Below are 16,047 nucleotides of genomic sequence, written 5' to 3'. Positions count from 1 at the left end.
CAGTAAAGCAACAAAATGATATAGTGTTAGTTAACTTACTTGTCCAAGGTTTGAAGCTTGACCAAGGAGAGTTAGTAATGATCCGGAATTTAATTTCAGCAAGGCCAGCTTTGTATTGGGTCAAGTTGAGGAAATGTCAGAAATATTAATCTATCAAGCATTGCACAGTCAGTCGATGAACAAGTTTAAGAAAGTTTATTGCTTGCGGCCGGCCCACAAGGAGACAAAAACATCACACGCCATTGTGCTACAAAGTTTGTCCGCTAGCATGTTGTGCTAGCTAGCTATTTAAGCAGAACCGCTCTTTACAGTCATTGGTTAAGACAAAGGCATGCAAATGTTCCATTGCTCTTCTTCATTGGCTCCTTGCATAGACCTGGCGCAGGCGTGTGTGCGTGCGTGTTTGAGTGTGTGTGCCTTTTGACCCCTGTAAGCTTGACCACATGATTCACCCAACACAGATAAGGCCAGACATCTAAGGCCCAGTAAGAGAGAGTGGTCAGCCCAGGTCACCTTGTTTACATATGCCTTGTGTTCCCCAAAGTTCAGATTTCGGGGTAGGCCTCTCGCTACACACAAGGAATGCTTAACACAGAATCATTCTTATACAGGATAAATGTGTTACATCTTCAATTTTCCCAACAGGAAACAGTGGCTGAAATGTTTGACGCAGACATACAAAACTTTGGGAAGTTGTGTTGGCGCATTTCCAGCTAAAATAAAATTAAGATACTGGTTGTGCAGAGGCTTGGATGAACAAACAAAAAAAAAGACAATTGTTTTGATTTGTACATCCAAACACAGAACAACTATGCTTAGTTCGTTTGCTAGCCATGATGTCTCTCCAAGAAAAAACGATATCGCACTTGCCTTTGCACGATCGTAGCTCAGTTTCTCATGGGCGTTAAATGTTATATAACCTCCTAAAGTGAAGTTTTCATGTCATGTGACCTTTAAGGCATAACTATGTGTTTAGGGTTAGTATAGTGTATTATTTATTGTTATCTATAATTTAGGTTCACTTTAATTCATTTTAATTTAGTTTCACTTATTTAAGCTCAGCATAGATGTAAATTATGTTCTGTGTACTTGTACGTTAAGCCAGGTGCTCGCGTTGTCTTGTCTTAAGAATGTCAGTGCCCAGTCTGTTCGGTGTACCTGACAAATAAGACTTGAACTTGAACTATGTTTAAATTGATGTCTGCACCTCTCTGTCACCAACTGTCTCTGGAGTTGGGGGTGCAAGCTTCACAGGGTGTGTACAGGTGTAAACGTTAGATTTAAGACTTTTTAAGACTTTTTAAATACCACTTCCAAATGAAATTAAAGACCAAATTTACTATGGAAATACATTTACATTTAGTCATTTAGCAGACGCTCTTATCCAGAGTGACATACAGTAAGTACAGGGACATTCCCCCCGAGGCAAGTAGGGTGAAGTGCCTTGCCCAAAGACACAACGTCATTTGGCACGGCGGGGAATCGATCCAGCAACCTTCTGATTACTGTAGTAGTTTTATGCAACCTCTGTAGCACAGGATACAAGTTAGAACAGTATGTCTCATTTTAGTATCTAATCACAGCACAGGCAAGGGCTGGCCTAGTAGGTTTGCCAAAAGCCTCAGGGCGTAGCCTTATAAGAAGAAGTATGCTCTGTTCCAGCGCTGATACCCTCATAGGTCAGAGTGACGTGGAGCAGCTGCGTGTGCAACAACATGTATTGTGAAATAGGCCTATCTGTGTATCAGGGTTCCAGGCCGATTGCCAATGAAATATTTGTATGACGTACATGCCTTGTATAAATATCATTCTCTGCCATGTTAGTTTTGGGGTTCGTCTCTGGAGCTTTGACAGCCTAGTGAATGTATTCCAATCCTGGCACAATAAAGTAAGACCTTTGTTATAATTGACTATGACTTACAGAAATCCTTATTGTCCACATCGAATGACCTTGGACCATAGAAAGAGCATATTGAGTCCACAATTTTACTAGCCCGACCGCTCAGCCATCTGACTCCCTCACAAATACAAATCAAAAGTGGAAAATACAGTAATCTTCCCAAACACTGTTGTCTGTTCAATATGAACAGTAGGGTAAAATGACAACAATCGGTTGAGTTTAAAGTGCTTTTCAGCTCCTGAACAGTGTTTTCAATGCATTTACGATGTTTGGCATGTGACTTCTGGCTGATTGGTTTTCTCAATGTTTTAACAGTTATAACCTGTTTCTGTGGCTGTTTATATATGGTAAAGATATTTTGTGAAGATGTTTAGCTATTCATTCCGTTTTTGACACTTTCATTTTTTATTGCTTTAAAGTGCTTTTCAGCTCCTGAACAGCGTTTTCAGTGCATTTAAGATGTTTGGCATGGAACATCTGGCTGATTGGTTTTCTCGATGTTTTAACTGTTTTAACATGTTTCTGTGGCTGTTTATACATAGTAGAGGTGTTTTGTGAAGATGTTTAGCTACTGATTCCGCTTTTGAGACTTTCATTTTTTATTGCTTTAAATGCCTATCAGCTCCTGAATAGTACAGAAAACACCTCTACCATGCATAAACGCCAACAGAAAAATGGTTAAACACTTAAAACATCGAGAAAACCATACAGAAGTTACATGCCAAACCTTGTAAATGCATTGAAAACGCTGTTCAGGAGCAGGAAAGCACTTTAGAGCAATAAAAACTTGAAAGTCTCAAAAAAAAATTCTAAAGGCTAAACCTCTTCACTAAACACCTTTTCAATGTATAAACAGCCACAGAAGCATGTTATAACACTTCAAACATCAAGAAAACCATTCAGACAGAAGTTACATGCAAAACATTGTAAATGCATTGAAAACGGTATTCAGGACCTGAAAAGCACTTTAGAGCAATAAAAAAATGAATGTCTCAAAAACGGAATTTAATGGCTAAACCTCTTCACTAAACACCTTTTCCAAGTATAAACAGCCACTGAAGCATGTTATAACACTTAAAACATCAAGAAAAACATACAGAAGTTACATGCCAAACTTTGTAAATGCATTGAAAAACGCTATTCAGGAGCAGGAAAGCACTTTAGAGCAATAAAAAAATGAATGTCTCAAAAACTGAATCTAAGGGCTAAACCTCCTCACTAAACACCTTTTCCATGTACAAACAGCCACTGAAGCATGTTATAACACATAAAACATCAAGAAAACCATTCAGACAGAAGTTACATGACAAACTTTGTAAATGTATTGAAAACGCTATATGGGAGCTGAAAAGCACTTTAGAGCAACAAAAAAAATGAAAGTCTCAAAAACAGAATCTAATGGTTAAACATCTTCACAAAATACCTTTTCCATGTATAAACAGCCACAACAGCATGTTATAACACTTCAAACATAAAGAAAACAATTCAGCCAGGGGTTACATGCAAAACATTGTAAATGCATTGAAAACGCTATTCAGGAGCTGAAAAGCACTTTAGAGCAATAAAAAAATCAAAGTCTCAAAAACGGAATCTAAGGGCTAAACCTCCTCACTAAACACCTTTTCCATGCATAAACAGCCACAGAAGCATATTATAACACTTCAAACATCAAGAAAACCATTCAGACAGAAGTTACATGCCAAACTTTGTAAATGCATTGAAAACATTATTCAAGAGCAGGAAAGCACTTTAGAGCAACAAAAACATGAAAGTCTCAAAAAGTGAATCTAAGTGCTAAAAATCTTCACAAAACACCTTTTCCATGTATTAACTGCCACAGAAGCATGTTTTTTTAACACTTCAAACGTAAAGAAAACCATTCAGACAGAAGTTAAATGCCAAACTTTGTAAATGTATAGTAAACGCTATATGGGAGCTGAAAAGCCATTTAGAGCAATTAAAGAATGAAAGTCTCAAAAACAGAATCTAATGGTTAAACATCTTCACTAAACACCTTTTCCATGTATAAAAAGCCACAGCAGCATGTTCTAACACTTCAAACATCAAGAAAACCATTCAGACAGAAATTACATGACAAACTTTGTAAAGCATTGAAAAGACTATTCAGGAGCTGAAAAGCACTTTAGAGCATTAAAGAATGAATGTCTAAAAAAGTGAATACAAGGGCTAAACATCTTCAATAAACACCTTTTCATGTATAAACAGCCACAGAAGCATGTTATTACACTTCAAACATCAAGAAAACCATTCAGACAGAAGTTACATGCAAAACATTGTAAATGCATTGAAAACATTATTCAGGAGCTGAAAAGCACTTTAGAGCAACAAAAACATGAAAGTCTCAAAAAGTGAATCTAAGTGCTAAAAATCTTCACAAAACACCTTATCCATATATTAACTGCCACAGAAGCATGCTATTACACTTCAAACATCAAGAAAACCATTCAGACAGAAGTTACATGCAAAACATTGTAAATGCATTGAAAACGCTATATGGGAGATGAAAAGAACTTTAGAGCAATACAAAAATGAAAGTCTCAAAAACTGAATCTAAGGGCTAAACCTCCTCACTAAACACCTTTTCCATGCATAAAAAGCCACAGCAGCATGTTATAACACTTCAAACATCAAGAAAACCATTCAGACAGAAGTTAGATGCCAAACTTTGTAAAAGCTTTGAAAACACTATTCAGGAGCTGAAAAGCACTTTAGAGCAATAAAAAAATGAATGTCTCAAAAAGTGAATCTAAGTGCTAAAAATTTTCACAAAACACCTTATCCATATATTAACTGCCACAGAAGCATGCTATTACACTTCAAACATCAAGAAAACCATTCAGACAGAAGTTACATGCAAAACATTGTAAATGCATTGAAATCACTATTCAGGAGCTGAAAAGCACTTTAGAGCAACAAAAACATGAAAGTCTCAAAAAGTGAATCTAAGCGCTAAACCTCCTCACTAAACACCTTTTCCATGCATAAAAAGCCACAGCAGCATGTTATAACACTTCAAACATCAAGAAAACCATTCAGACAGAAGTTACATGCCAAACTTTGTAAATGCATTGAAATCACTATTCAGGAGCTGAAAAGCACTTTAGAGCAATAAAAAAATGAATGTCTCAAAAACTGAATCTAAGGGCTAAACCTCCTCACTAAACACATCTTCCATACATAAACAGCCACAGCAGCATGTTATAATACTTCAAACATAAAGAAAACCATTCAGACAGAAGTTAAAGGCAAAACATTGTAAATGTATTGAAAACGCTATTCAGGAGCGGAAAAGCACTTTAGAGCAATACAAAAAAGAAAGTCTCAAAAAGTGAATCTGAGGGCTAAACCTCTTCACTAAACACCTTATCCATATATTAACTGCCACAGAAGTATGCTATTACACTTCAAACATCAAGACAACTATTCAGACAGAAGTTACATGCAAAACATTGTAAATGCATTGAAAACATTATTCAAGAGCAGGAAAGCACTTTAGAGCAACAAAAACATGAAAGTCTCAAAAAGTGAATCTAAGTGGTAAAAATCTTCACAAAACACCTTTTCCATGTATTAACTGCCACAGAAGCATGTTTTTTTAACACTTCAAACATAAAGAAAACCATTCAGACAGAAGTTAAATGCCAAACTTTGTAAATGTATAGTAAACGCTATATGGGAGCTGAAAAGCCATTTAGAGCAATTAAAGAATGAAAGTCTCAAAAACAGAATCTAATGGTTAAACATCTTCAGTAAACACCTTTTCCATGTATAAAAAGCCACAGCAGCATGTTCTAACACTTCAAACATCAAGAAAACCATTCAGACAGAAATTACATGACAAACTTTGTAAAGCATTGAAAAGACTATTCAGGAGTTGAAAAGCACTTTAGAGCATTAAAGAATGAATGTCTAAAAAAGTGAATCCAAGGGCTAAACATCTTCAATAAACACCTTTTCATGTATAAACAGCCACAGAAGCATGTTATTACACTTCAAACATCAAGAAAACCATTCAGACAGAAGTTACATGCAAAACATTGTAAATGCATTGAAAACGCTACATGGGGAGCTGAAAAACACTTTAGAGCAATACAAAAATGAAAGTCTCAAAAACTGAATCTAAGCGCTAAACCTCCTCACTAATCACCTTTTCCATGCATAAAAAGCCACAGCAGCATGTTATAACACTTCAAACATCAAGAAAACCATTCAGACAGAAGTTACATGCCAAACTTTGTAAATGCATTGAAATCACTATTCAGGAGCTGAAAAGCACTTTAGAGCAATAAAAAAATGAATGTCTCAAAAAAGAAATTTAATGGCTAAACCTCTTCACTAAACACCTTTTCCATGTATAAGCAGCCACAGAAGCATATTATAACACTTCAATTATCAAGAAAACCATTCATACAGAAGTTAGATGCCAAACTTTGTAAATGCTTTGAAAACACTATTCAGGAGCTGAAAAGCACTTTAGAGCAATACAAAAATGAAAGTCTCAAAAACTGAATCTAAGGGCTAAACATCCTCACTAAACACATCTTCCATACATAAACAGCCACAGCAGCATGTTATAATACTTCAAACATCAAGAAAACCATTCAGACAGAAGTTAAAGGCAAAACATTGTAAATGTATTGAAAACGCTTTTCAGGAGCGGAAAAGCACTTTAGAGCAATACAAAAAAGAAAGTCTCAAAAAGTGAATCTAAGGGCTAAACCTCTTCACTAAACACCTTATCCATATATTAACTGCCACAGAAGTATGCTATTACACTTCAAACATCAAGAAAACCATTCAGACAGGAGTTACATGCAAAACATTGTAAATGCATTGAAAACGCTATATGGGAGCTGAAAAACACTTTAGAGCAATACAAAAATGAAAGTCTCAAAAACTGAATCTAAGGGCTAAACCTCTTCACTAAACCCCTTTTCCATGTATGAACAGCCACAAAAGCATGTTATAACACTTCAAACATCAAGAAAACCATTGAGACAGAAGTAACATGCCAAACTTTGTAAATGCATTGAAAACCTTATTCAGGAGCTGAAAAGCACTTTAGAGCAACAAAAACATGAAAGTCTCAAAAAGTGAATCTAAGTGCTAAAAATCTTCACAAAACACCTTTTCCATGTATTAACTGCCACAGAAGCATGTTTTTTAACACTTCAAACATGAAGAAAACCATTCAGACAGAAGTTAAATGCCAAACTTTGTAAAGCATTGAAAAGACTATTCAGGAGCTGAAAAGCACTTTAGAGCATTAAAGAATGAATGTCTAAAAAAGTGAATCCAAGGGCTAAACATCTTCAATAAACACCTTTTCATGTATAAACAGCCACAGAAGCATGTTGTTACACTTCAAACATCAAGAAAACCATTCAGACAGAAGTTACATGCAAAACATTGTAAATGCATTGAAAACATTATTCAGGAGCAGGAAAGCACTTTAGAGCAACAAAAACATGAAAGTCTCAAAAACTGAATCTAAGGGCTAAACCTCCTCACTAAACACCTTTTCCATGCATAAAAAGCCACAGCAGCATGTTATAACACTTCAAACATCAAGAAAACCATTCAGACAGAAGTTAGATGCCAAACTTTGTAAAAGCTTTGAAAACACTATTCAGGAGCTGAAAAGCACTTTAGAGCAATAAAAAAATGAATGTCTCAAAAAGTGAATCTAAGTGCTAAAAATCTTCACAAAACACCTTATCCATATATTAACTGCCACAGAAGTATGCTATTACACTTCAAACATCAAGAAAACCATTCAGACAGAAGTTACATGCAAAACATTGTAAATGCATTGAAAACGCTATATGGGAGCTGAAAAACACTTTAGAGCAATACAAAAATGAAAGTCTCAAAAACTGAATCTAAGCGCTAAACCTCCTCACTAAACACCTTTTCCATGCATAAAAAGCCACAGCAGCATGTTATAACACTTCAAACATCAAGAAAACCATTCAGACAGAAGTTAGATGCCAAACTTTGTAAATGCTTTGAAAACACTATTCAGGAGCTGAAAAGCACTTTAGAGCAATACAAAAATGAAAGTCTCAAAAAACTGAATCTAAGGGCTAAACATCCTCAATAAACACCTTTTCCATGCATAAAAGGCCACAGCAGCATGTCATAACACTTCAAACATGAAGAAAACCATTCAGACAGAAGTTAAATGCCAAACTTTGTAAATGTATTGTAAATGCTACATGGGAGCTGAAAAGCACTTTAGAGCAATACAAAAATGAATGTCTCAAAAACTGAATCTAAGGGCTAAACCTCCTCACTAAACACATCTTCCATACAAAAACAGCCACAGCAGCATGTTATAATACTTCAAACATCAAGAAAACCATTCAGACAGAAGTTAAAGGCAAAACATTGTAAATGTATTGAAAACGCTTTTCAGGAGCGGAAAAGCACTTTAGAGCAATACAAAAAAAAAAGTCTCAAAAAGTGAATCTAAGGGCTAAACCTCTTCACTAAACACCTTATCCATATATTAACTGCCACAGAAGTATGATATTACACTTCAAACATCAAGAAAACTATTCAGACAGAAGTTACATGCCAAACTTTGTAAATGCATTGAAAACATTATTCAGGAGCAGGAAAGCACTTTAGAGCAACAAAAACATGAAAGTCTCAAAAAGTGAATCTATGTGCTAAAAATCTTCACAAAACACCTTATCCATATATTAACTGCCACAGAAGCATGCTATTACACTTCAAACATCAAGAAAACCATTCAGACAGGAGTTACATGCAAAACATTCTAAATGCATTGAAAACGCTATATGGGAGCTGAAAAACACTTTAGAGCAATACAAAAATGAAAGTCTCAAAAACTGGATCTAAGGGCTAAACATCTTTACTAAACACCTTTTCCATGTATGAACAGCCACAAAAGCATGTTATAACACTTCAAACATCAAGAAACCATTCATACAGAAGTTACATGCCAAACTTTGTAAATGCATTGAAAACATTATTCAAGAGCAGGAAAGCACTTTAGAGCAACAAAAACATGAAAGTCTCAAAAAGTGAATCTAAGTGCTAAAAATCTTCACAAAACACCTTTTCCATGTAACTGCCACAGAAGCATGTTTTTTTAACACTTCAAACATAAAGAAAACCATTCAGACAGAAGTTAAATGCCAAACTTTGTAAATGTATAGTAAACGCTATATGGGAGCTGAAAAGCCATTTAGAGCAATTAAAGAATGAAAGTCTCAAAAACAGAATCTAATGGTTAAACATCTTCACTAAACACCTTTTCCATGTATAAAAAGCCACAGCAGCATGTTCTAACACTTCAAACATCAAGAAAACCATTCAGACAGAAATTACATGACAAACTTTGTAAAGCATTGAAAAGACTATTCAGGAGCTGAAAAGCACTTTAGAGCATTAAAGAATGAATGTCTAAAAAAGTGAATACAAGGGCTAAACATCTTCAATAAACACCTTTTCATGTATAAACAGCCACAGAAGCATGTTATTACACTTCAAACATCAAGAAAACCATTCAGACAGAAGTTACATGCAAAACATTGTAAATGCATTGAAAACGCTATATGGGGAGCTGAAAAACACTTTAGAGCAATACAAAAATGAAAGTCTCAAAAACTGAATGTAAGCGCTAAACCTCCTCACTAATCACCTTTTCCATGCATAAAAAGCCACAGCAGCATGTTATAACACTTCAAACATCAAGAAAACCATTCAGACAGAAGTTACATGCCAAACTTTGTAAATGCATTTAAATCACTATTCAGGAGCTGAAAAGCACTTTAGAGCAATAAAAAAATGAATGTCTCAAAAACGAAATTTAATGGCTAAACCTCTTTACTAAACACCTTTTCCATGTATAAGCAGCCACAGAAGCATATTATAACACTTCAATTATCAAGAAAACCATTCATACAGAAGTTAGATGCCAAACTTTGTAAATGCTTTGAAAACACTATTCAGGAGCTGAAAAGCACTTTAGAGCAATACAAAAATGAAAGTCTCAAAAACTGAATCTAAGGGCTAAACATCCTCACTAAACACATCTTCCATACATAAACAGCCACAGCAGCATGTTAATTTACTTCAAACATCAAGAAAACCATTCAGACAGAAGTTAAAGGCAAAACATTGTAAATGTATTGAAAACGCTTTTCAGGAGCGGAAAAGCACTTTAGAGCAATACAAAAAAGAAAGTCTCAAAAAGTGAATCTAAGGGCTAAACCTCTTCACTAAACACCTTATCCACATATTAACTGCCACAGAAGTATGCTATTACACTTCAAACATCAAGAAAACCATTCAGACAGGAGTTACATGCAAAACATTGTAAATGCATTGAAAACGCTATATGGGAGCTGAAAAACACTTTAGAGCAATACAAAAATGAAAGTCTCAAAAACTGAATCTAAGGGCTAAACCTCTTCACTAAACCCCTTTTCCATGTATGAACAGCCACAAAAGCATGTTATATAACACTTCAAACATCAAGAAAACCATTGAGACAGAAGTAACATGCCAAACTTTGTAAATGCATTGAAAACCTTATTCAGGAGCTGAAAAGCACTTTAGAGCAACAAAAACATGAAAGTCTCAAAAAGTGAATCTAAGTGCTAAAAATCTTCACAAAACACCTTTTCCATGTATTAACTGCCACAGAAGCATGTTTTTTAACACTTCAAACATGAAGAAAACCATTCAGACAGAAGTTAAATGCCAAACTTTGTAAATGTATAGTAAACGCTATATGGGAGCTGAAAAGCCATTTAGAGCAATTAAAAAATGAAAGTCTCAAAAACAGAATCTAATGGTTAAACATCTTCACTAAACACCTTTTCCATGTATAAAAAGCCACAGCAGCATGTTCTAACACTTCAAACATCAAGAAAACCATTCAGACAGAAATTACATGACAAACTTTGTAAAGCATTGAAAAGACTATTCAGGAGCTGAAAAGCACTTTAGAGCATTAAAGAATGAATGTCTAAAAAAGTGAATCCAAGGGCTAAACATCTTCAATAAACAACTTTTCATGTATAAACAGCCACAGAAGCATGTTATTACACTTCAAACATCAAGAAAACCATTCAGACAGAAGTTACATGCAAAACATTGTAAATGCATTGAAAACATTATTCAGGAGCAGGAAAGCACTTTAGAGCAACAAAAACATGAAAGTCTCAAAAACTGAATCTAAGGGCTAAACCTCCTCACTAAACACCTTTTCCATGCATAAAAAGCCACAGCAGCATGTTATAACACTTCAAACATCAAGAAAACCATTCAGACAGAAGTTAGATGCCAAACTTTGTAAAAGCTTTGAAAACACTATTCAGGAGCTGAAAAGCACTTTAGAGCAATAAAAAAATGAATGTCTCAAAAAGTGAATCTAAGTGCTAAAAATCTTCACAAAACACCTTATCCATATATTAACTGCCACAGAAGTATGCTATTACACTTCAAACATCAAGAAAACCATTCAGACAGAAGTTACATGCAAAACATTGTAAATGCATTGAAAACGCTATATGGGAGCTGAAAAACACTTTAGAGCAATACAAAAATGAAAGTCTCAAAAACTGAATCTAAGCGCTAAACCTCCTCACTAAACACCTTTTCCATGCATAAAAAGCCACAGCAGCATGTTATAACACTTCAAACATCAAGAAAACCATTCAGACAGAAGTTAGATGCCAAACTTTGTAAATGCTTTGAAAACACTATTCAGGAGCTGAAAAGCACTTTAGAGCAATACAAAAATGAAAGTCTCAAAAACTGAATCTAAGGGCTAAACATCCTCAATAAACACCTTTTCCATGCATAAAAGGCCACAGCAGCATGTCATAACACTTCAAACATGAAGAAAACCATTCAGACAGAAGTTAAATGCCAAACTTTGTAAATGTATTGTAAATGCTACATGGGAGCTGAAAAGCACTTTAGAGCAATACAAAAATGAATGTCTCAAAAACTGAATCTAAGGGCTAAACCTCCTCACTAAACACATCTTCCATACAAAAACAGCCACAGCAGCATGTTATAATACTTCAAACATCAAGAAAACCATTCAGACAGAAGTTAAAGGCAAAACATTGTAAATGTATTGAAAACGCTTTTCAGGAGCGGAAAAGCACTTTAGAGCAATACAAAAAAAAAAGTCTCAAAAAGTGAATCTAAGGGCTAAACCTCTTCACTAAACACCTTATCCATATATTAACTGCCACAGAAGTATGATATTACACTTCAAACATCAAGAAAACTATTCAGACAGAAGTTACATGCCAAACTTTGTAAATGCATTGAAAACATTATTCAGGAGCAGGAAAGCACTTTAGAGCAACAAAAACATGAAAGTCTCAAAAAGTGAATCTATGTGCTAAAAATCTTCACAAAACACCTTATCCATATATTAACTGCCACAGAAGCATGCTATTACACTTCAAACATCAAGAAAACCATTCAGACAGGAGTTACATGCAAAACATTCTAAATGCATTGAAAACGCTATATGGGAGCTGAAAAACACTTTAGAGCAATACAAAAATGAAAGTCTCAAAAACTGGATCTAAGGGCTAAACATCTTTACTAAACACCTTTTCCATGTATGAACAGCCACAAAAGCATGTTATAACACTTCAAACATCAAGAAACCATTCATACAGAAGTTACATGCCAAACTTTGTAAATGCATTGAAAACATTATTCAAGAGCAGGAAAGCACTTTAGAGCAACAAAAACATGAAAGTCTCAAAAAGTGAATCTAAGTGCTAAAAATCTTCACAAAACACCTTTTCCATGTATTAACTGCCACAGAAGCATGTTTTTTTAACACTTCAAACATAAAGAAAACCATTCAGACAGAAGTTAAATGCCAAACTTTGTAAATGTATAGTAAACGCTATATGGGAGCTGAAAAGCCATTTAGAGCAATTAAAGAATGAAAGTCTCAAAAACAGAATCTAATGGTTAAACATCTTCACTAAACACCTTTTCCATGTATAAAAAGCCACAGCAGCATGTTCTAACACTTCAAACATCAAGAAAACCATTCAGACAGAAATTACATGACAAACTTTGTAAAGCATTGAAAAGACTATTCAGGAGCTGAAAAGCACTTTAGAGCATTAAAGAATGAATGTCTAAAAAAGTGAATACAAGGGCTAAACATCTTCAATAAACACCTTTTCATGTATAAACAGCCACAGAAGCATGTTATTACACTTCAAACATCAAGAAAACCATTCAGACAGAAGTTACATGCAAAAAATTGTAAATGCATTGAAAACGCTATATGGGGAGCTGAAAAACACTTTAGAGCAATACAAAAATGAAAGTCTCAAAAACTGAATGTAAGCGCTAAACCTCCTCACTAATCACCTTTTCCATGCATAAAAAGCCACAGCAGCATGTTATAACACTTCAAACATCAAGAAAACCATTCAGACAGAAGTTACATGCCAAACTTTGTAAATGCATTTAAATCACTATTCAGGAGCTGAAAAGCACTTTAGAGCAATAAAAAAATGAATGTCTCAAAAACGAAATTTAATGGCTAAACCTCTTTACTAAACACCTTTTCCATGTATAAGCAGCCACAGAAGCATATTATAACACTTCAATTATCAAGAAAACCATTCATACAGAAGTTAGATGCCAAACTTTGTAAATGCTTTGAAAACACTATTCAGGAGCTGAAAAGCACTTTAGAGCAATACAAAAATGAAAGTCTCAAAAACTGAATCTAAGGGCTAAACATCCTCACTAAACACATCTTCCATACATAAACAGCCACAGCAGCATGTTAATTTACTTCAAACATCAAGAAAACCATTCAGACAGAAGTTAAAGGCAAAACATTGTAAATGTATTGAAAACGCTTTTCAGGAGCGGAAAAGCACTTTAGAGCAATACAAAAAAGAAAGTCTCAAAAAGTGAATCTAAGGGCTAAACCTCTTCACTAAACACCTTATCCACATATTAACTGCCACAGAAGTATGCTATTACACTTCAAACATCAAGAAAACCATTCAGACAGGAGTTACATGCAAAACATTGTAAATGCATTGAAAACGCTATATGGGAGCTGAAAAACACTTTAGAGCAATACAAAAATGAAAGTCTCAAAAACTGAATCTAAGGGCTAAACCTCTTCACTAAACCCCTTTTCCATGTATGAACAGCCACAAAAGCATGTTATATAACACTTCAAACATCAAGAAAACCATTGAGACAGAAGTAACATGCCAAACTTTGTAAATGCATTGAAAACCTTATTCAGGAGCTGAAAAGCACTTTAGAGCAACAAAAACATGAAAGTCTCAAAAAGTGAATCTAAGTGCTAAAAATCTTCACAAAACACCTTTTCCATGTATTAACTGCCACAGGAGCATGTTTTTTAACACTTCAAACATGAAGAAAACCATTCAGACAGAAGTTAAATGCCAAACTTTGTAAATGTATAGTAAACGCTATATGGGAGCTGAAAAGCCATTTAGAGCAATTAAAAAATGAAAGTCTCAAAAACAGAATCTAATGGTTAAACATCTTCACTAAACACCTTTTCCATGTATAAAAAGCCACAGCAGCATGTTCTAACACTTCAAACATCAAGAAAACCATTCAGACAGAAGTTAGATGCCAAACTTTGTAAAAGCTTTGAAAACACTATTCAGGAGCTGAAAAGCACTTTAGAGCATTAAAGAATGAATGTCTAAAAAAGTGAATCCAAGGGCTAAACATCTTCAATAAACAACTTTTCATGTATAAACAGCCACAGAAGCATGTTATTACACTTCAAACATCAAGAAAACCATTCAGACAGAAGTTACATGCAAAACATTGTAAATGCATTGAAAACATTATTCAGGAGCAGGAAAGCACTTTAGAGCAACAAAAACATGAAAGTCTCAAAAACTGAATCTAAGGGCTAAACCTCCTCACTAAACACCTTTTCCATGCATAAAAAGCCACAGCAGCATGTTATAACACTTCAAACATCAAGAAAACCATTCAGACAGAAGTTAGATGCCAAACTTTGTAAAAGCTTTGAAAACACTATTCAGGAGCTGAAAAGCACTTTAGAGCAATAAAAAAATGAATGTCTCAAAAAGTGAATCTAAGTGCTAAAAATCTTCACAAAACACCTTATCCATATATTAACTGCCACAGAAGTATGCTATTACACTTCAAACATCAAGAAAACCATTCAGACAGAAGTTACATGCAAAACATTGTAAATGCATTGAAAACGCTATATGGGAGCTGAAAAACACTTTAGAGCAATACAAAAATGAAAGTCTCAAAAACTGAATCTAAGCGCTAAACCTCCTCACTAAACACCTTTTCCATGCATAAAAAGCCACAGCAGCATGTTATAACACTTCAAACATCAAGAAAACCATTCAGACAGAAGTTAGATGCCAAACTTTGTAAATGCTTTGAAAACACTATTCAGGAGCTGAAAAGCACTTAGAGCAATACAAAAAAAAAAAGTCTCAAAAAGTGAATCTAAGGGCTAAACCTCTTCACTAAACACCTTATCCATATATTAACTGCCACAGAAGTATGATATTACACTTCAAACATCAAGAAAACTATTCAGACAGAAGTTACATGCCAAACTTTGTAAATGCATTGAAAACATTATTCAGGAGCAGGAAAGCACTTTAGAGCAACAAAAACATGAAAGTCTCAAAAAGTGAATCTATGTGCTAAAAATCTTCACAAAACACCTTATCCATATATTAACTGCCACAGAAGCATGCTATTACACTTCAAACATCAAGAAAACCATTCAGACAGGAGTTACATGCAAAACATTCTAAATGCATTGAAAACGCTATATGGGAGCTGAAAAACACTTTAGAGCAATACAAAAATGAAAGTCTCAAAAACTGGATCTAAGGGCTAAACATCTTTACTAAACACCTTTTCCATGTATGAACAGCCACAAAAGCATGTTATAACACTTCAAACATCAAGAAACCATTCATACAGAAGTTACATGCCAAACTTTGTAAATGCATTGAAAACATTATTCAAGAGCAGGAAAGCACTTTAGAGCAACAAAAACATGAAAGTCTCAAAAAGTGAATCTATGTGCTAAA

Source organism: Hypomesus nipponensis, chromosome 14 (genome assembly GCF_054491055.1).
Source record: "Hypomesus nipponensis isolate SF chromosome 14, ASM5449105v1, whole genome shotgun sequence".
NCBI classification, from domain to species: Eukaryota; Metazoa; Chordata; class Actinopteri; order Osmeriformes; family Osmeridae; genus Hypomesus; species Hypomesus nipponensis.
Note: the sequence above shows the minus strand (reverse complement) of the source record.